At 38.6% G+C, this 21179-nt stretch overlaps 1 protein-coding gene across 13 annotated transcripts in view; it reads left to right on the forward strand.

The window, feature by feature from the left end:
* Positions 1-21179, forward strand: part of LOC129118663 (poly(rC)-binding protein 3-like) — a 501082-nt gene that overhangs the window by 276454 nt on the left and 203449 nt on the right. The window contains exon 4 of one of the 13 annotated variants that reach the window (XM_077182910.1): positions 1719-1773. The exons of the other annotated variants lie outside the window; for them this stretch is intronic. The gene's annotated coding sequence lies outside the window, so the exon portion shown is untranslated. The remainder of the gene's footprint in view (positions 1-1718; positions 1774-21179) is intronic. 13 annotated transcript variants of the gene reach the window in all.

A 21179-nucleotide genomic window follows, 5' to 3' on the forward strand; every position in this document is an offset into this window, starting at 1 on the left:
AAATCCAGACTGTCAGGAAATAACAACCCAGTTATTTATTTTCCCTTCTCTTCAGGGCTTTGTAAGAAGAATTATCATGTAGCCCTAGTGACTGGCAAAGCCATGAGTTCTGCCATTGATAATGTTATTGATACAGCTACCAATGTTGTTGGCTTTCTAACAAGGCACACTGGCTAAAAATTACTGGTGCTCTTCTTTCTGTGTTTTCAGGATTTAGTGTAGGGTATTTTAACTCCTAACCAAAGACCAGTCTTCATGATGCCCAACATATAACATCTGGCACACAAATTTGTTACTCACATTAGTGATAATGCTGGAAGTTGAAGTTTTTGATGTGTCTCTCAACTGTTTATTTTGTATGTATGTGAACAATTAATATATCCCCTCTCATGATATAGTTTGCTTCTTTGTACTGGGATGCACATGAGAGTTATTCTAGAAAAATGCAGGAAAGCAGAGTTTGTCAACTACTGCAAGTGGAAAATTTAAACGTGATTGAGCTTTTAATGAAGAGAGTAATTCTCTTTCATCTCTCTGCTAGACATGTAATTCTAGCTGGTCCTTCATTAGTACAGCTTTCATCAGTATGAAGATAAAGCTGTGTTTAAGAAATTACTTAAGATTAGAGTTCAGTATGAATTTTGTTTCCTATCTAAAAATGTGTTGCATTTTTCAACTGGAGTTTGAATATGTCACAGAAAACGTGCTTCTTCTGATTTTTTAGTTTTTTGTGGGGTTTTTGGGGGTTTTTTTTGTTTTGTTTTGTTTTGGTTTGGTTTGGTTTTTTTTGAGGGTAGTATTCTGGATGCCAGAGCCACTGTGAAACTCTTCAAATTGATATGATGTCTGTCACACACAGTTACGAATTAGTGAAGGAAAGGTTCAGAGTAAATTGCATTAGCAGAGGTGCATGTAGTATTACATAATTCATTGCAAGCAGTGTTTTGTAAAATTAATATAAAATCTAACATAGTCTTTAAAGGTTTAAAGTGAAAAGACTAATTGCGTCAGATCCATTTTGTCCTGTTTCCTGCTTACTGAATTCCAGCTGACAGCCTAGGAAACCCACACCTCATTACCATATTTTGAAACATCTGTTAAGGAAAACAGATCTGCTTGCCAGAATTCATCTTCCTTTCAGAAGTGCCAAGTATGTGAACAGAACCATTATTCCTTAGGCAAAAAAAGACCATATTCAGCTTTGCTGTCACCAGCCACATTAAGGCTTTATTTGGTTCAGAATGTATGTAATTAATTGAGGAAAGCTATTCATACAATGTCACTGTAATTACTGAAACATGAATATTTCTCCCTTGTATTTCATCTGAGAAATAATCTTTAGGTATCAGTCACATTTATTTTAATTCTACATTTTAACAGCTTGCTACCTGTTAACGTTGTAATTATGACATCAGAGCTACTGCTCTGTAAATGAGCTGCCATTAGGAACCAGATGCTGAAGCTGTGTTTTACATGAAGGGATATGGTGTCCTTCAGTCCATGGTTCTGGACCAGTGGCTCAGATACCTCCTGTACGCTGTAACTACCTGTCTCTCAAAATACCCCTTGCAAGAACAGTATCTCCCTTAACTGTAGTCATTAAAGATTCCAGTAAGTCTTGTAAAAGTTACTTATTTAAGACCTGTTTCACAAAACCAGTAAAATGTTAGCCTTTTATATTTGCATACTTTTTTCTTTTTTTTTTTTTTTTTCTCTAGCCTTGCTTATTCCAAGTTTCTGTGGCCTTAAAGGGATTCAGTTATTGACATGTAGGTAAGTAGAAGATGATAAGATTCTGGAGGACATTAGTTTTATTCTTATTTCCTAGAGTAGACAGCTGTGTAAGCACACCATACCTATGTACTGCTTTCCATTTCATCCTTTGGCTTCAGTTTCCTAATTAGAACAGTTTGCTCTGAATGAAAATGAAAAGCAAAATAATTAAATGCAACTTTCTCCATATCTCTTAATGAGTCAGAGGGAAGTGGCAACAAGGCAGAGAGCCACTACTCCATAACTGGCCAGGTCTCCCAGACTCAAACACCTGCCTTATGGAGTCCAGGACAGAGGGCACAGTTTGGGGCTGTGGATGTGTTGCAGGGTGGTGCTGGGTAGCAGGGTGATTGGTGCTCTGAATCATCTAAGTACTGCCACTGCACTAACACCATTGCTGATCACACTGCAATATGGTCAGTTAGATGCAGGGAGGGATCCAGCTGAAATTAAAGAAGGGGGTGGCCTCACTTTTCAGCTGGATCAGTCCTTGTTCAGGTTCATCATACTGCTGGTGCTGGTATGGGAAGAAGGAGGGCAGGGCAGTAGCACCTGAAAGTTTACTTTGGTGGGAAAAGCTTCATGGTACACAAAGGTTACTTTTCAGATGTTCTTTCTACTTTCCCCTTTGTGTGTATTTACACTGTTGTAATGCTTTTCTCTTTGCTGTTTTCCTTTACACTTTCTTCTCTTTCCTCCACTTCTTGATCAGTCCTTGTACAGATATATATGATCAGTTTCTTGTACAGATATACATATGTAGTCTGAATTTCTCCCATTAGCTCTGCATGTATCTCTAGTCCCTGCTAGAATTAGGGTACCTTTCTTTATACTGCATGTTAAATTCATGCCCAGACACATGGATTACTAGCCCTCTCCTGACCTTTTTCCACTTGCTTAAAACCAGGCATCACCTGCTCTGGAGCCCTCAAACAGGGTCAACTCAGTGGCACAAGTCAAACCCTTACATTATAATGGGAGCATATTTGAAGGTGGGAACAGAAATAAACCTTGAGCTGATCTAACAAGTTCCCACAGCCACTGAGAAAGGATGTATTGTACCTCTTCCCATCATCTTCCCTGGCTGTCCTGGTAACACAGTTTTGTTCTATACCTTGGGCCAGCTCTAGTGCCTGGTCAGCCTCTCCTGGAAATGCTTTGTTTCTCTGACCTGTCAGGAAATTCACTCAGCAAAGGGAAGGTAGACAGGCAGAGTCCAAGGAAAGGAGGAGAGTCTTGGGACTGGCTGTGGAATAGCAGATGAAAGAAGGGGAGGAGAGATAGGAAGTAAAATCTTAAACTTTTGACAGCAGTGAGGTTTGAGCATCCTTATTTCCAGACTGACCTCACTTCTGGGGTCCCATCTGACAAATTATGAACTGAGTGCTGAAGTAATCTAGTGCACAACAACTGTGCTACATACATTGGTGCTGACTGTTAGACCACAGCCAAGCCTAACCTATTTGTAACTGTGCAAATATTGGCAAGATGTTTCCCTATTGCTCTTAGGAAAACTAATGACACTCAGGAGTTGTCACTAATTCACAAAAGGCCAGCACAGTGTAATCCAGAAGTCCCCTGCCCAAGCTCTTCATGTCCTCAATGAAGTAGTTACACTGCTCTTCCCTTTCTTTCCCACTTTTCCCACTGCTGGCTGAGTAATTGCTACTTCTCTTAACTCAGACAGTGGTCTCTCAGGTGAAGCACCTAAAGCAGGTAGTAGTCACAAGATTGTTTTCTATCACTCACTCACTCTGATGAGTGCTGCTTATCAGTCACCTGTAAATTATTGTTCAAATACCCACTGCGTGTGCATCTGCATTTGTGCTCTGCCTCTGTGGTTTGGATCCAAAGGACCTGATACCACCACCAGAGTTTAAGAGAAGGTATCCATACCTGCAGATCAGGTGGGCCAAGGTCAAGGCTCCTGGTCTGAATTTGAAGTGCCATGTCATCACATCCACCAACCTGTTTTTCAAAGCTCTGTGATTGTACTTACAAGTCTTTGATCTGTGTAACAAATCCAGGGAGAGGCTGCTAAACTCAGATATGCTCTGTGTGTGCAAACCAAGCATTCTGAGTGGTTTAGCAACATATTGTTCAGCCATGTCTTCATGCTTTGAAATATTATTACTATCTCTATTTCACTTACAGATGTGAACTGGATCATCTCTGGTAGCATCTTCAACATTCAAATATCAAAAGCAGCCAAGACGGGGCAACATTCATACATATTTCTTTCTTTCTTCTGTATTAGTGGTGGCCAATGTCACTTGTAACTCTGAGCTTATAGTAAAGATAGGTCACTTTATTACTTTTGTTCAAAAGGTGCAAAACACATTGTTTGGCATTCCTCAGAGAAATGTACCTTGATAAGTGAAAAAAAAGGGAGATAATGAGAGAACGTGCCACAGGCAAGGGGCTTGGAATTAGATCCTTTCCAATCCAGAAAATTTTACTATTCTATGATTTTTTTCATACTTACCACTGCTCAGATATGGGATATAGGGAGATGGAATGAGATGACAACTTCTAGATGAGCATTTACCTGATTTCCTTACTTATCTGATTATAAGAAAAATAAGACATGCTGTTTTGGCCATGGAGCTGGAATGAGAAAAGCATGACTCACCAAGACCCATGTTTTTCCAAAATTTTTGCAATGGCAGTCAGTTCTTCATCTCTCTGTGCCTGTGGGAGCAATTATTCTTCATTTGTCTGCCTTTTTGTGTTGAAAATTCTTCCTTTAGTGATAGCTACCTGTTAGTTTTGCAATTTACTTCAAAATGGAACTCCTACTTCAAGAGGGACTCATTAGTGAGACTGCTTTTTAAATACAAGATAGGATTAATAAAATCAGTGTTATGGAGGATGTATCTGAAGGCTGGTGGAATTTCAGTTGCTTGGTCTCAACTGTATCAAAAACATAGAGAATCTAAATGTTCAAGCTCATAACTGAAAAAATGAAGCAATCACTTCCCTATGTCAATATAATTCTGGCATCTGGGAGTGTCAGAATTTGGTATTCGTGCCTTTTGAGCATTTTTATGTTTTCTGGGGGAAAAATCCTGTTCATTATCTCTTCCTCTGCATCGCAGTATCACCTCTGAGAACTTTCTCTGCCTTCTTGTGCATCTCTCAGGAGCATATTGCATGGAGGACATACATGGCTGACAAGTTTAGCATGTACTATTCACCAGGAGTAAGATAAAAACAGGCTTAGATGCAGCAGCCCAACCTATCTTGGACTTATTCCTTGCACCTAAAGGTAATGTGGAAAATTTTGCCCAAGAAGGTGATTTCTATCACTATCATGGCTCTCATTTGATTTTTCAGAGGCTGAACTTCCTGAGAAATTCTCTTTTATTCTTTTCTTCTAACTTGGATGCCTGAAAAAAGTTTGTCAGTAAAATGTTGTTAGTCCTTTTACTTTGTTCCCCTTTTCACATTCATGTTACCTCTTTCTCCCCTCTTCTTGCTTCTCTCTCTAAAGGTTGAGAGTATCTAAAGTAATTTATGCTCCTGCATTTTGAATTTTTCTGAACTGTTTATAATGAGATTGCCAAATGCTTTTGTGACTACAGAACTACAGAAGAACCCAAGGGTGTAATATAAAACACTCCAAATGACTTGAAACCAGAAAGGAGTTTGGTTCAATTTACTATCAAGATTTGACCTTTCTGTAATTTTACAGGACTGTGAAGGTCTACTGGAACAGAAACATTTAAAAAAAAATAAATTCTGTTAGTAATCCAGTCAGCACACTAGGGTGCAAGTCCATTCCTGAGTATACTGCAGCTCAAACAATAATAACAACCTGTATTTGTATGTGTCTAACCTGCAGGTTATCTGCTTGAAAAGCAGAATGTCATCCAGCAGCAGAGTGGGTTGTATATGTGTGTGAGTAAAAAAAGGAAAAATTTTCCTTGGAGTCCCTCCATTGTCTGTCCCCTCTCCCCCACTTTTACCTTCCTTACCTTTGTATTTTTGTTATCCCAGGGTGCAAAAGTGTATTTTAAGGAGTAGTGCTTTTAGAGGTGTGTGTGGTTATCTGAGCAGAAGAGCTTTACATATGAAAATACAGTACTACTGATGATATTGTCTGAGTTTGTTTTAATGTAGTGCAATGAACTATTAAATTCACACTTTAGGAAAAAAAAAATCATGCCTCTCTCAATTGGACTGAAAGCAGGAGGGCTTGAATTCTTAGCTGTGGCAAAGGAGAATTGCTCTGAGCATATTTTCATTACCTGCTTAATTAGTAATACTTTTGAAATCATATTTTAACAGCTAGAATTTGTCTGCCCTGTGCAATAAAAGTCACATGGTTGTGCACTACTACAGGACACCCTGTGGTAAACTATATCAGTGAACATACCATAGCTATGTCCCTACTTTTCTTCCTGTAGAAGTGAAAGGGAGTCTCTTACTGTCTCTCTCACCCTGTGGAGCCACAAGGAGTGGGCTTCTCTGTACTGGAGCAAAGCAGTGAGCCAGATTACTTTATTTGGGTATAAGATTTGGCTTCAAATCAAAATATGTACAGTTTCTGCCAACATGTTGAGTTAGTGCAAGATCCCAGGGGCCTGTGGTAAAAGAAAACCTTGCCACTACTCCTTTGGGATTTATTCCTTGGTAAGGAGAGCAGAGAAGTATTAAGATTCCTTATCTAATCTCTGCAAAATGTTACTGCCTAAGGGATCTTCAGAGTGTCTCACACCTTGTCTAAGCTCCGTGAACTCTCTAAATTTAGATGCTTAAACTTTTTTTGGGTTGGAGATCATTAAAGTTCACCTGTATGTACTGTGAGAGCAAACAATATAAATGTGTTGTAAAACCCTTTATTCCTCCTCTGGGGAAGTTTTCAGAGACCTTAGGCTTCAGAGGGATGGTCTGAGCTGGATTAAGCTACAGCAGTAAGGACATTACTGCTTCCAGGTGCCCACAGCCTGAGCCGAGAGAGATCGGCAGGTACGTGGTGCGGTGGCAGAAGGGAATTCTGTTCTCCTCAGCATCCTGCTGAGGACTGGTCAAATGCTGCAGCTAAATCCAAAAGACTGAGTGTAGTTTAAACTAATTTACTGAACTTGTGAACTGCAGTATCCAGAGAGCCATTGCCTTTTTTTGCATGCTGTTTCTGCTGTCCTTGCTGTGAAGACAGTAATTGCTAAGAGGGTGGATGTCCAAGAATGTAATATCTTAAACCTCAGCACTTTAATCCCACAGAAGAAGTCTGTGGGAACACTGCAAGAGATCATATTCTCTGTTTAGAAACATTGGTCAATTTGTTTCTTTTTCTTATAAGATTATGACTAAACATTTATATCCTTTGGGATATGTTTGTTTTTGTTTTAATTTTCACACTGGATATATAACTTAGTGTGCAACTCTATGATTGCTTTCTCTTAAAACACATTCAGTATGTTTGCTGTGAATACAAATATGCAATGCAGAAAATAAGTGCCATAGCAGACAAAAGATCCTATCTATCATAATTTATTCACTCAGCAAAGCTATAAAAAATTTTAGTACATAATATATTAAAGCTATTCCTTTTGTTCCACCATTTGTTTTAACTGAGTTATATCAGGGGTAAATGTGAACCAATAAATCTGTGTAATAGATCCTCACCTGCTACAATGCAACGCAATCCAAAAATTATTCAGACGTGTTTCAGTTGATGATTCTGGGCTTTGCTGTCTCTGACTGTGATTCTTTCAGAACTGTCTGATCACGCTTTATTTAGTTTCATGAAGCCAAATGACAACTAGTTTTATGTTACTGGTTCCATTGTTTTTTTTTATGGCTACTGGCTTACATGTTAATGCGAGATAAAATAAACCATGAAACTAGAGGGACATCTATACCAAAGATTACACCAGAGGAGCTAAACCTTGAACTAAGGCATCCTTCTCCACTTGAATGCATTTACAGCTGTGATCAGACTCAGAGAGAGCTGTGTAGCACAGCTGTTATCCGAAGAAACCTTATTTCAGCACTGTGTGCACTCCTGGAATATTGTACATACATGCCACCAAGATGGGGTTAGTACAGATGGCAAGTGTTTAGAGAGAAGGATTGAGGGGTATTCAAAAATTAACATAACAGGCACTGTAGAAAAGCTTGTGATGCCACTTTGTATTGTTTCTGTTTTGTGGAAAAATCAGAAGGGGGATTTATGCCAATGTGTTTGCAAATCCTGGCTGCAGTACATCCTTTTCTTTTACAGCCAGCTAGACACCAGCCGTGTGCATGCAAGATGTTGTGATTGTTTTTCCTTCACTACTTGCTTGGAAGCAGAGATCCCTAATTTTATCTTCACCTATTTCAGGAATTCAAGATTATCTTCCATTTTCTCCATGATGAAAATGGGGACATTCTGAAATGAACATTTTTCCAGTATTCACGATCCTTTCAGACATCAATCTTGGCATGAATCTTTTGTCTGAATTCTTGCCTAGGATAACAGACACTCTATGAAGCTGGAGAAGCTTGTAGCAATGACATAAAAGAAGTTAAGAATCAAAACCAAAGCACTACTCTTTTCAAAAGACAAAATTTTCATGTGGGAAGTTCTTCCTTTCAGATGTCTTTTAGTGTTTGTTGGGAAGACATGAATGGCTGATAGTCTATCAGGTACCAGCTGAAATATCTAGTTTCATTTTTGTAGGCACCCACCAGTTGGTGTACTAAAGCTTATCTTATTATAGTTTTGTTACTCTGTGTATGATACTCAGCTTAATAAGGTAGGAGGGTGCATTTTTCTTCACAGAGTATTTTATTAAGAGACAAAGCCTCTGTGTGTTGTGAGTCTCCCTACTCAACTTTTGTGAGGGTTGAATGTGAATAAACTTAATCTGAACTGCCTGATCTAATAGAGAGCACAGTGCTAACACCTCTATGTGAACTCGAAGCCAATACAAAGATCCCTCTGACTCGATAGTTCCTGATGTTACTTTACCACTTGGACCTCAGGACCTGTAAGGCAATCCTTTTGAATGCATGAAATTATAATGGGGTATCAAATCAAAGCCCAGATAGTCAGAAAAGGAGAAGTCAAACTAAAGCTGACATACTGAAGCCCCCAAACTATATTGTAAGCTGTAACCTTACTGTAGATAATAAAACCATACTAGGAATAAATGAGGCCCATTACATCCTTTTTTCTCCATAGTCAATATGAAATTCTGATGATAGTCACTTTATTGCTCTGCATGAAGCTGCATATATTATTTAACCAGTATGAAAGATTTCCATCTATTCAGCTACATGGGCAGCTTTCATGCGATAAAGTTTTATTCTGGCAGGGGACTACTGCCAAGCTTTACTTTGGTTAAGTACATTAAAAGAAATTCTATCATCCATGTGAGTCTGCATTGTAAAATTCTGGTTTGCTCCCTGGATATTATTTTCACTAAGGTTATCAATGCAAGAAACCTTTTCAGTAATCTTTAGCACATGTTTGCTATGTAAATCAAATTATAAGTAGCAGATAAAACCTTGCTAGGGCTTCTGAAACTGCGGGTGTAAAATAGATTTGAATTCAACACTAAGTCTAAATTAGAGAATGAAGAGCTTTGCTGTCTTGCAAAATACTGACTATACAGCTGTTAAATCTGAAGTTCCTGCCACATTCTGTGTTGGTGACCTTGTCACACTTACTTCAGGTATGTTCTTCTCTCCCATACGAATCAGTAGCATATGATTTTTAGTCTTTATTACAGTAAGGTAACACTTTGAGGCACTACCACAGTGGAAATGAAAAGCAGGAAACAAGCATTTCAGGTAACAAAGAGTTTAGACTACCTTCTTATGAGGCTTTAGACTACCATTCTAGCAGGCAGAACTGTTCATCCTTTTAAAATCCTACTCTACACCCTGGAAAGAAGAGGCTGAGAATGGTGCAGAATTTTGAGCTTGGGATTGAGATTTGCCTTGACTGCAGTGGCATAGTTTTGGATACTTTTGATCAGATAGCTTTCTGAAAAATTGAGGAGTTCAAAGGCACCCATTTCATTCTTTCTTGTCATGATAGCTGCTTTGGAGATCATGGTGGCATGGCTCAATGCTTCTCAGATCTGCTAGATCTACAGATATAATAGATTTGATACATCACAAGTCCTTTTGCCCTCTTTCCATCACTCTCTTCCAGAACTACTTTAGCTTCAGAAATCTGATGCATCTTTTCAGTGTGGTCCAGTTATCACCAAGATCCTTTGCATTCTTTGAGAAGGGCTGTGCTTACCTCCATCAGAATTTGATTCCTCAACCATGTTGCATCTGCTTTTCCATCACTTTTCCTCAGATCACTCACACAGCTTCACATCTGCTTCTTCTCTACATTGTCTTCAGCCCCTTTCTTCACCACCTCTTTTCTTAGTTTGTCTTCCCATCTTTGGTTTCTTCTCTTGCCATCACTGTTGTCTTCTGTTCCTGAAGCTGCCCATCAGCCCTAGAATGTGCCTCCGGGCTTATCTTTGTTTTATATCTTTATCTTATCTCTTTAGAGTAGCTGCTCTAACAGTGCCTGCTGCTTCTCAGTGCTGAACCCTAATGGATTGTGTCTCTGAACTTCTGGTAACACATTATTTTCAGACACTCACTCTGCAGGTCCTTGTTTTCCCACATGTGATTAAGGGTCAAACTTTACTCTTTAAATTGTTGCCAAGAAGTAAGAAGTGCAGTGATGAGTCAGAAGCTCTATAAAGCCAGCTGCATAATAAAGTTTAAGTGTTCAGTGAATTAGAACAATGGGAACAGTCATAAAGCCTTCAGTGCCAAAATGGTCTTTTTGTTTATAAACACCTGCACAGTGGGATTTCCCATTGCATGACTGTAGTGCTTTGGCTCTTTTTCATTAAAAGATAATAATTTTTGAAAATAGCACAAGCACTCAGGTTGAAGACTGAGAGAGTCCGTGGGGAAATTGCATTTAGATAAGGATTCCTAGCTAGGTAACACACGCTCATATTGTTTTTCTTTTTCCTGTTTGGCATTCTCTTTTGGACTTTATGGGGATGAAATAAGAGAAGAGGGTAAATTTTAGGGAGTTATTGTTGTATTTCTGAAATAGATGCTTATCTCTTGCTCTAGACTGTTTAGAGACCTGGATTATGTCAATCTATGACATTGGACAATAAATCAAGGCATGGCAGATTCTCTAATTTTTCTACAAATGTTGGCTGCACAGCATAACATTGATTTCTGTACATATTCCTGTGCTTTTTTAAATAGAATGAGCAATGGCAAAAAATGCTTCAAGAATGAGCTACACTGAAGATTATATTGATGGCTTAAGTACTTTGAACAGTGGTGAGGTTACACTCACAGCACTCCATTTTTGGTTATTTCCTGATACTTTTCTAAAACAGGCATTAAAGCTGTTTTAAAGAGCATAATAGGCATGCCAAAAGGAGGGCTTGGCATTTCCAAGGAGCTCCTAATTTTACTGAGAAAGCAGAAAAAGTAGAAAGAAAACACTTCAAAATAAAAAAGCTCATTTTAAAAGCTTCAAATTTAATGCAAATCTATTTATTATCAGTATCAGGAAGAGATAAAACATTCAAAGGCAACATACAGTTGTGACTCTGCCTTCCCAAACTTCAGGCATGCACTTAGTAAATCTTCTTGAGAACCATGCATAGGATTTTTCTAGGGTCTGAATGAAGAGTTTTGTAAGGGGCTATTGCAGACAGTGAAGAAGCAAGAAGTAAAAATATAAGTATGTTGAAATTCCTTAGATCACCCTCTGAATTTTTCCTAATTAACTTCTGCTGCAGGATTTCAGTTCAGCATCTTATGGTTCTCTTTTACGGGTATGTTTTTATGTGTAATACTGGCAAGCAGCTATAGATAGAAATCAATAACTATGTGAATGCTGAGGAAGTAGCTGAAGGCTGGAGCTGTTACAGAGATGGGGAAATGTCCTTTACAAGTACAAGGCAGGCAAGATGAGACAGAGGAAAGTAAGCATCTTTCATCTGATCAACAAAATACAAACAAACTTGCAGAAAAACTCTTCTTTCTAGGCTGAAAACAGGCATAACAGCACCAAGTGCAGATTAGGAACAATTTATGTTGATTTAAATTAATTCTACTGTTTATTAAGATAATCTAAAAGACAAAAATGACTGGTGCCTGTGCAGCAGCATGATAATATGACAGTGATTACTCTTTCTGGAAGGGACAGGAAGACAAGTATTTGTCACTTTCAGAACAAGATCTGGATAGAGAGAAATTTTTACAGCCCCTGAAAGCAAAACATGCTCCTTATGGAGGCACACTCATTCCCAGCTATTTTGCTCTTAGACCTATTTCCTGTACCTTCCTAGAGGGTCAGAACTATGCCAGAACTGGAGCTCTGTGGCAGTGGTGTGGTATGATATTGCTGTCCTCTGTCAATTGTGAATTCATTCTGATGTGTAGAGATAGTTTATTTTTGCACACGTTTTCTTTGAAGGCAACTTAGTGAATAATAAGCACTTTATCTTTGGGAACACTGATATAAGGTGAATGAGAGCACTGAGTCCTTCCCATCTCCATATTCTATGAAGTATTTACAATTGTCAATTTATGTAACTTAAAACACCTTAAATTCACATAGAATCTCATTCCAAAGCTCTACACAGTACAGTTTAGGGCACATTAAATCAATCACAAACTGCTTTGCCTCTTTCAGTGCTAATTCCATGAAGGGAGATCAAATTTTTCATTGATTTTTTTTTTTTCATAGTTTTCCTTGTTCTCCCATGGAGAAGGTCTTGCTATTTTATTTGTGAACAGTTGTGTGAATATATAATTTTAAAAATAATTCCTATATTTAAAAGAGTATTAAATCAAATTAAAATATGCAGAATCAGAGAGAGCACTGAATCTTTTTCACACTGGCTGCAAGCTATCTGCACTAGTGAGGCATGTCTGCTTCACAGACCCAAGGAGCTGCTGGAGCTTCCAGCAGGCCCTCCAGTCTTTGCCCTGGTGTAAACCAGCTTGCAATCAGAGTAAGGAGGCAAAAGCACATGCAAACATCTCTTCTAAATTTGTTTGACCTTGACACACAAACTAGTCATGACTAATTGAAAAAAATCATCTTTACCATTGAGTGTATATTGCAAGTAAACAGTTTTGCAGAACACACATATTTAGAAATCTTGTCTCACATCATCCTGGATTAGCGTAGGGTTTTGCCTCTGTGGAAGGCCACTCAGAAAAAGGCCATAACTTTCTGACCATGGTTTTGTGGGAGAGGCAGCTACACATGGAAGTGATATATTTGCTGAAGTTTGGGGATTGCATTTAAATTTGTCTGGCTGTGTAACTCCTCAGCTTTCCTGAAAAGTGTGATGGAGGAAAGAGAAAAGTGAGATGGAGGAAAGAGAATTTCACCCTGTAGCACAAGCATGGTTTGGTGAGATGGGGTATGTCTACATTAACTTTTTAGTTCAAATTAGGAGGGCACTTTTCAATGCAACTCTCCCAACTATCCTTACACACTATGATTTGGTTTGCTGTCTCAGAACATGTGAGATGGTTTCTTGGGAGGAAACAAAGATTTTCTCCAGAGGTGTTCGTATTACGTTCCAGCTGAAAAAACATATTCAACTAGTGGAATCAGATCAGGGCCACTCTGAAGTGAAAAGCTGCAAATTGGGAAAATTGCAGATGTGGGACTCCAGTAACAAGTGAAAACACTCCAGAGAGCTGCTTTTGCTGGTGTGCACAACAGGTTAAGGTGGGTCAGCCCTTGTCATCTCAGGTGTGCAGCATCTACATGTGGGCAGAGATTCCCCCAATTTCCACTGAGTATTAGAAAATTATTTACTCCCACATATGCTGGGGTGAGAGACATATAGACATATATTGACATTAAAAGCTGCCTATAGGCTAAGGAAAAGCAAGGAAGACTTGCAGTATGGATTTGCAGTACACTTTTAAAAAAACAAATATGTGCTGTAGGGAGCTACCTGTCCTGGTTTGACATAAATGAATCATTCCAAGCACTGGAGGCGTCGGAAGACACCTAATCCTAGAGAGTCAGTTCAGCAAAATTAAGACCTAGTTATTAAGTGTAATCACCAGTGTTTATAGAGCAGATTACTGCTTTTGGGTGCTGCTGATGTAGATATCTGATATACCACCACTGACGTACCAAGTGAGAACTTGATTTTTCAAGGTTCATTATGTAATTAGTTCATTTTTTTTTTGCTAGGGGTTTCTTACTATAATGTCTTCATATCATCCGCAAAATCTTTAACATAATTTTCACAGATAAATTATTGGTGCAGAAATTCTGCCATGCTAATTAAATGTGAGAAATGTACTCATTGCATTTGTGAATATGTATATTATTTCATACAAGTTTGCTAGAAAATGTATTAAAGGAATTTCTGTAAGTAAGTATGTAATTTCTGTAAGTAATTATGTTTTGGAAAATTTACAGTTGTTTTTACTATGTTCCTATGCTTCTTTTTCTGTAAATGCGGGGATGCATTACACATGTGAGGAAGAAGTTATTTATTCATATGAGGGTGAATTCCTCTACTCCCACAAGCCTCAAGATAGAAGTTAGTTCACCAAAATCCAGATTAATTACTCATGGACTTCATGTTTTGGCTCTTCTTTGGTCTGTGCCCGTTTCTTTCTGCGCTTTATTTGGGGAGGGGAAAGAGTGTGGCAGAAGGGCAGAAGGGTGGCCTGTTATGAAGTGGACTCTGACAAATCCCCTTGGGCTTGACCTCCAAGTTGAATGTAATCATGTAGCTCATTTACTCTGAGTTAATAGAGTCTGTGTTTAAAATTTATTGTATTGATTAATGAAGGTTTTGCTGTTCCTTTGCTGAAGGAAAGGACAGATGTGTTTGCGGTCCACTGCTTCCACTTAAACAAACACAAAATCATGTTTCAAATCCTACTCAAGGTGCAGTTCATCAAGGGGAAAATACACAGCCTTCAGTCTGAAATCAGCTGTCAGAAGCAAAAAGTACTATGTGTTTTTTTTAATCATAGGTGAGAGAGTAGCTGTCTTTGAGCATCTAGCTTTCCATACTACTGAACATTGCCCAGTATTCAGAGACAGTGGAAGAAACACCAGGCCTGGAAATCCAAGGCTGGTTTGGCCTTTGTATTCTTCATGACCCTCAGCATAATATCTCACATTCCCTGCTTCAGGTTCCCTTTCAGATGCCCAGTGCCCACACCAGAGACTGTCTAATCTGAATGATAACTATCATGTCATGTTCAGTGATGTACAGTACTATCAGTTGACGTACAGTACTAACTCTCAGATACTATGTCATTTAGAGAAAATCAAGCCCTGTATACCAAATATGCAAAAGTTTTAGTCGACTCCTCCCTTAATCTACTTTATTTACTCTGTTGAATTAGAGACAGTAGACATCTCAGTCTTTGTACATCTATCCGTTTACCATAAGGACAGCAGTGATTCTTTGACACTCAGTCTTGTTTGCCCATTCAGAGCAAAATCAGAGAATAGCATGGTTGATTACTGCAAGATTGACTTAAAAGTAAGAAACCTGGTTTGAAGCAATAAGATGTGGGTTTGTTTAGGAAGAACAACAGGATGATGGAGTATTTTAGTAAACATGAAGCACATCTCAAAAGCAAAATATCTTTGTTGTCAGATATGTCCCATGTGTAGAAGCTGAGTATTGTAATGTAGAAGCTTTGTATAGTAATGAAATAAAATGCATTCTGATTTGTGTTGCGTGTAGGCAGATGTCTCCATTGGCCACTTGAAAATCTTACTCCAATGCTCTCTCATATTTGTAGCTCCTCTAGCAAGTACAGACACTGTCACTAAAGTAGCATCTTCAACATACTTGTTTATTTTGCTACCTCCAATGCAAGCTGCTTAAGCTGAGAAGTCCTGACTTGACTTACAGGGACGTAGGCAGTATCCATGGTAGTGATGCTGCTGTGACTCTGTGACAGTGTTCACAGGGGTTCTTGGATGAGGTAAGAGACGAGAATGTTGACTCTATGTTCAGAAGGCTTGATTTATTATTTTATTATATATATATATATATATATATATATATATATATATATATATATATATATATTACATTATAACCATACTAAAAAGAAATAGAAGGAAAGGTTTCTTCAGAAGGCTAGTTAAGAATAGAATGGAATCAATAACAAAGATCTGTGTCTTGGACAGAAAATGAGAGCCAGCTCTGCTGTGACTGGTCACTAAGTCTAAACATCTACAGGAGATTAATCACGGATCTACTTGTTGCATACCACAGCAGCAGATAACCATTGTTTACATTTTGTTTCTGAGGCCTCAGCTTCTCAGAAGGGAAAAAATCTTAAAGAAAAGGATTTTCACAAAAGATGTCTGCGACATGACTCTTCAGCTAATGTTGATGGTCTGATAGCAGAACATTTTAATGTAAATGTTTTTCAGGACTGTAAGATGCTGTGTTATAAAATGTTTGTATTACTGCTGCTGAAAAGATTTAACTGGAAATGACAATTGTCTGGCATTTTCCAGGTATTATTACTAATGAAAAATGGCAGAAGAGTGACTTCATGCAGGTTTGTGCTGGGTGGTGTGACTTAGTCTCTCTGCAGAGCTAGCCTACCACTTTGTCCAGGCAAGGCAGTGAAACAATGCTCATTCCTTATGTATGCCTGGAGAAGGGGCAGCTTATCCAGGTCCAGTATTTCCAGGTCAACAGATTGACCTGGAAGTTCCAGAGAAATGAACTTACTTAAACAGTTCTTATCAGTAGCAGCTTTTCTCACAGATTTTGACTGATAGCAGTTCCTCCTCGGTCTTATCTCAGCAGAGTATTACTCATGCAGTTGTGTGAGGCTAATGGGGCCTGCAGCTTCCTCCCCTGAACCAAATCTATCACTGGGCTTCCTGCTGTTGAAAGGAAAAACAAGCTTACAATGCTTTATCCAAGAAGGCATTTTTCTCCTGAAAAGAAGAATGTGTAAAATATTTTCCTAGGAAAAAAAAATGTATGACCTACATTCTACATGTGGCCAAGGGCTTTCACTTCACTTCACTTTAAGGTAAATGTGCATAAACAATCCTAAATCTATTTCAGTACAGTAGGGAACATGTTATAGACACACAACCTTAGTGTCTGTACAGATTGTTCTGGGTATATATAAGTGCCAGTTCAGGTCTGCACTAAACTTTTCAAATCATTTCAACAGCTGCTAAAGCATGGTAATGGATTTATTTAGGAAAAGGAGCATATTTTCACTTTATGTGTGCTTACAAGGATCCTTGTCATAGGGGAATCAGGTAGGAAACTTTCTGATGACATCTTTATTCTAGAAAAGCAGCTGACAGTAACTAACATATCTAAGAAATAGCCTTGGTGTACTACTGCATTACTTATCAAAAGTCATTCACCAGCAGAAGGATCAGCAAAAAATGCAAAACATTATATGCAGCCTTATTTTCGTCATGAATTTGCCAAGTCAAAATCTCTACAGGAAATCCATAAAAAGCATAAACCACCATGTGTAATAAGCCTAATACATGGCATTCCTGCTTTAGGCTACTTCTCTAGTTTTGTGGTAGTTTTGTGGGATTCATTGAACTGTAATGCCTTCTTTATTCTGTTCTGCTTTTTCTAGTTTCTAATGATGAATCCCAGCAGAAACTGAGGTGCAGAGAGACAGTGTATGATGTAATATGCTAATGAATCTGGTAAACTGCTTTCTGTGCTAAATATGGTTAGACCTGGACAGAAATGATTAGCAAACGTTCTGTTTTCAGGATTCCTGCCAATTTTCAATATGCATGACAGCTGAGAACTGCCTGTTCTTGAACATGAATGCTGCTGCAGTCATCGTTTCCTGTTTCTGGCAGGAATATCGTGTCTGTTCTGAATCTGTAGGCCATAATCTTATTTTACCACAATGCCAAACTCCAAAGGTTCATAACAGGACTCCCAACTGCTTTTAGTGCTTAGAGCACTGCTATACATCCAAAGCAGGACCTCCACCCAGCAGCTCACCCAAATCTCAGCCTGTGGAATAACAGGACGGCCTGCACAGGAAGATGGGTTTGTGTGAATCTCTACACAAACCTGCTGAATTACCACAGCAGTACATGCTGCAGACATCATGTGCTTCCTTGCTGAAACTATCTATATATATCTATACACCTCTATTATATAGAGGTATAACTCCAGTGTACCTGTGAAGGTGTTCTTGTCTTTAAACAGTAAGCCTAGATGCAGTGCTGAAACAAAGCCACTTAGATTTCTCCAGTTCTATATAGCCTGTCTTAGGAGAAGAGGACCAGAATCAAGTTCATCTCCATGTTGTGGTAGACAAGACAGTTTTTTGTCTCTTGAACATTTCTCTTGTCCCTAATGTCCCAAATACACTGTGCTTCTGCTTGCATTCCGAGGGTTGCCCCACTGTAGTAGAATTCTTTAAAGTTTTCTTGAGAATCTTTATGATACATCCATGTTCCATATGTGTTTGGCATCTATCTCAACCTCACTAGAAAGGGAGAGGAACTTTTTCAGCTGCATAAAGGATTTTGAATCTGGAACTGTGATTAGCACAGGAATTTCAGGTTATTCAGATAACCTGAATGCAGGAAAATCTAGTGCAGGACAACCTTAACATTTGCATTTTCAGTAAGTGTATTGGAGTTGTCTGGTGTTCCAGAGGCTGGTATGCAAATCAGGTCCTGTGATGCAAAAATCCAAAAAGAAGCTGCTAAAGTAAATTTTTATTATGATTAGCATTTCTCCTGAGGGGAGCTTGTCTTTGGACCTAAAAGCATCTCACATTGAAGCAGAGGTTGATTATCAGCCTTCCACTTCAGTATGTACCACAGAACCCATTGCACAAACCAATGAAATGGTCACTGCATAGCTCCAGACTCAGAGTGTGTTTGCAAAGCACCTGACAGATGTGTGGGCAGGGTGAAAAGAGGTTAGGTGACATGAAAGTGCTTTGATGACACTGGAGAAGCTCATTCATCTGTTTCTTAGTCCTTGTCATATTTCTTTAACCAAATTATGAGAATATTCTGGGGTTTGACCTGCTTTTCAGCCTGCTTTTCATAGGGGACAAAATATCCTAACAGGTGTGACCAGAATGACCTTAGTGCTTGGGCAATTAAAATAAGTAAACTATAAAATATTCATAGCACATGATACTGTTGTGATTTTCTGGCAGATTGATTGCTTCAGTCAGGCTGAGGGGGCTGGCTGCCAAGGATTTACACTGGCTAGCAGAAAGCACTCATGATAATGGGTCCTAGTGGTAAAAATGACAAAACCTGGGGGTCAAAGCACATAGAACAACAAGTGAAATAAAAATTACTCTGTTGTGACTATTCTGATGTAGGTGGCAGCAGCAAGTTCAGCATGCTAAAATACCTGACAAATGTTTGGTTGTTTTTCCCAGTGCAGCTCTCCATTAGGAACAGGGACAAAGTTCTTGTTTTAAAATAAATTCCTGATAAGGAACTACTGGAAGAAAGGTTATAAGGTTATGCTAAAAGCTACTTGATAGAACTTGTTCTTACTAAAGAATTAGTTTAAATTGCATACACTCAAGCTAATGCCCCTTAAGTTAATGTGGCTTGAATGAGGATAGCCACCCTGTAAATTAACACCAGAGCAATGCAGAATAGCTGAGCTGATCAGCTCAGGAGATCAGTTTCCTGAGCTGATTTCCACTGTTGGGTAAGATGACTCCTGTTGAAAGCCTAACTATTCTTGAATAAGAGTTACTGGTTTGTTGGTGGGTATTTTTCTTATAATTTTAATACTGGTGGATATTTTTTTCATGAATGGGACCTGAGTTATCAACAGTACAAACATTAACTGAAGCTAACTCTGCAGTGAAAAAAGTCATGTCTCCATGCACCCCCCCCAGCCCTCTTCACAGGCTGGGAGAGGAATTGTCTCTGTCTGTGGCCAAAGGCAGATTTTGGTAAGGATGTTCCCTCTGAAATTTGCTGTGTGTCTCCTTTTTTGCTGAGGTCATCTACAGTTGGAAATTTAGGAAACAGGATTCCATCTTCTCACTGAAATTCACAAGAGTTTTGCTCAAGTAAAAGTGAAAAGTCACAGATTCTGCTTTGCAGATAAGCTTGTGATTATATTAGATGCAAGGGAAAGATATGTTTAAATAACAGAATGGCTGTCACAGAAATGACAAAAGACAGACAGGTGTATGACAGAAAGGAGGAACCAGCAAGTGAGATATTAGCTACTGCCATAAAATACAAAACAAGGGCACTGCTGAGGCTCTGAAGGACAGAGTGGTACTTTCCATTTCTTTCAGTGGCTACTGAGGAGTAGTCGTTGAAGATTTAAATTCTCTTTAAAAATCATTTATGAAATTATAAAAATTGAAAATATTTGCCTGTGAAGATGAAATACCTTTTTTGGATGCAGCTATATCTCCAGAGTAAATACACTGTTAGGCATTTGTTTAAAATGTGCACAATATTCCCTCATAGCTGCACAACTCTGACAGTTAGAAATAAGTTTACAAGCAGATTAAGGGCACTGCTTTATAAATTAGATTTAAAATGAACTGTAAAAAGGACAGAAGGGAATCTCCCTTGTTGAATTTCCATGTTCAACTTAATTCAAGGCAGGACAAGTTTCCACATCAGATCAGAGAAGATCATAAGCTTCTTTTTTGCAATGACCAGATAGCCAGACTATCACATGTGCAAGGTCAGAAGTAATTTCCTTCTTTCTGAAATAATGACAATCTCTCTTTGCTTGGGACAACATGGGGCCCACAGTTTGCTTTAATCCAGCTAGTGGCTTAGCCTTTCATTTCCTTTTTCTCTCTTTTCTTTTGTATTGCTCTCAGAAATTAAGTAGCCACGGTTGTATTTTATATCCTTTAAAAGACTGGGACAGACCTGTGTGAGTGTAGAAAATCTAGGAGAAAGAAAATACAGACAAAGCTAATCACTAAGATCTGGTGGTTTTTCCTATTGCTGTTACTTTGGTTGAGCACAAGGACTTTTACAGGGGGTAGGGGGAGTTTATTTTCATTTTGGATCAAAATATTTTTACTTGGAAAACTCTTACATTATATTGATATGAAACTCCCTAAAGCCAACACAATGTGTTCCCCACCCCATTAAGGTCCAGTGCTGGGCATTTCAGCAATTTCATACTGATGTATTCTGCTCCACTGATCAAACTGCTTTAATAGGTACAACCATCAATTATGTGTATAAATACCTTTATTATGCTGATCATATATCATAAATATTCAGAGCTGAGCCTTGGTCAGCTATGCATGTGTAAATCAGATGTAGTACCAGTAAGCACCAGAGAAATATTTCCCCTTGCACCTTACTTTGCTGGAAGTAGTATTTTAGCCTATGAAGTGTTGCTGGATCTTTGGTTGATATCATATTT

The sequence above is a fragment of the Agelaius phoeniceus genome, chromosome 1 (assembly GCF_051311805.1).
Source record: "Agelaius phoeniceus isolate bAgePho1 chromosome 1, bAgePho1.hap1, whole genome shotgun sequence".
NCBI lineage: Eukaryota > Metazoa > Chordata > Aves > Passeriformes > Icteridae > Agelaius > Agelaius phoeniceus.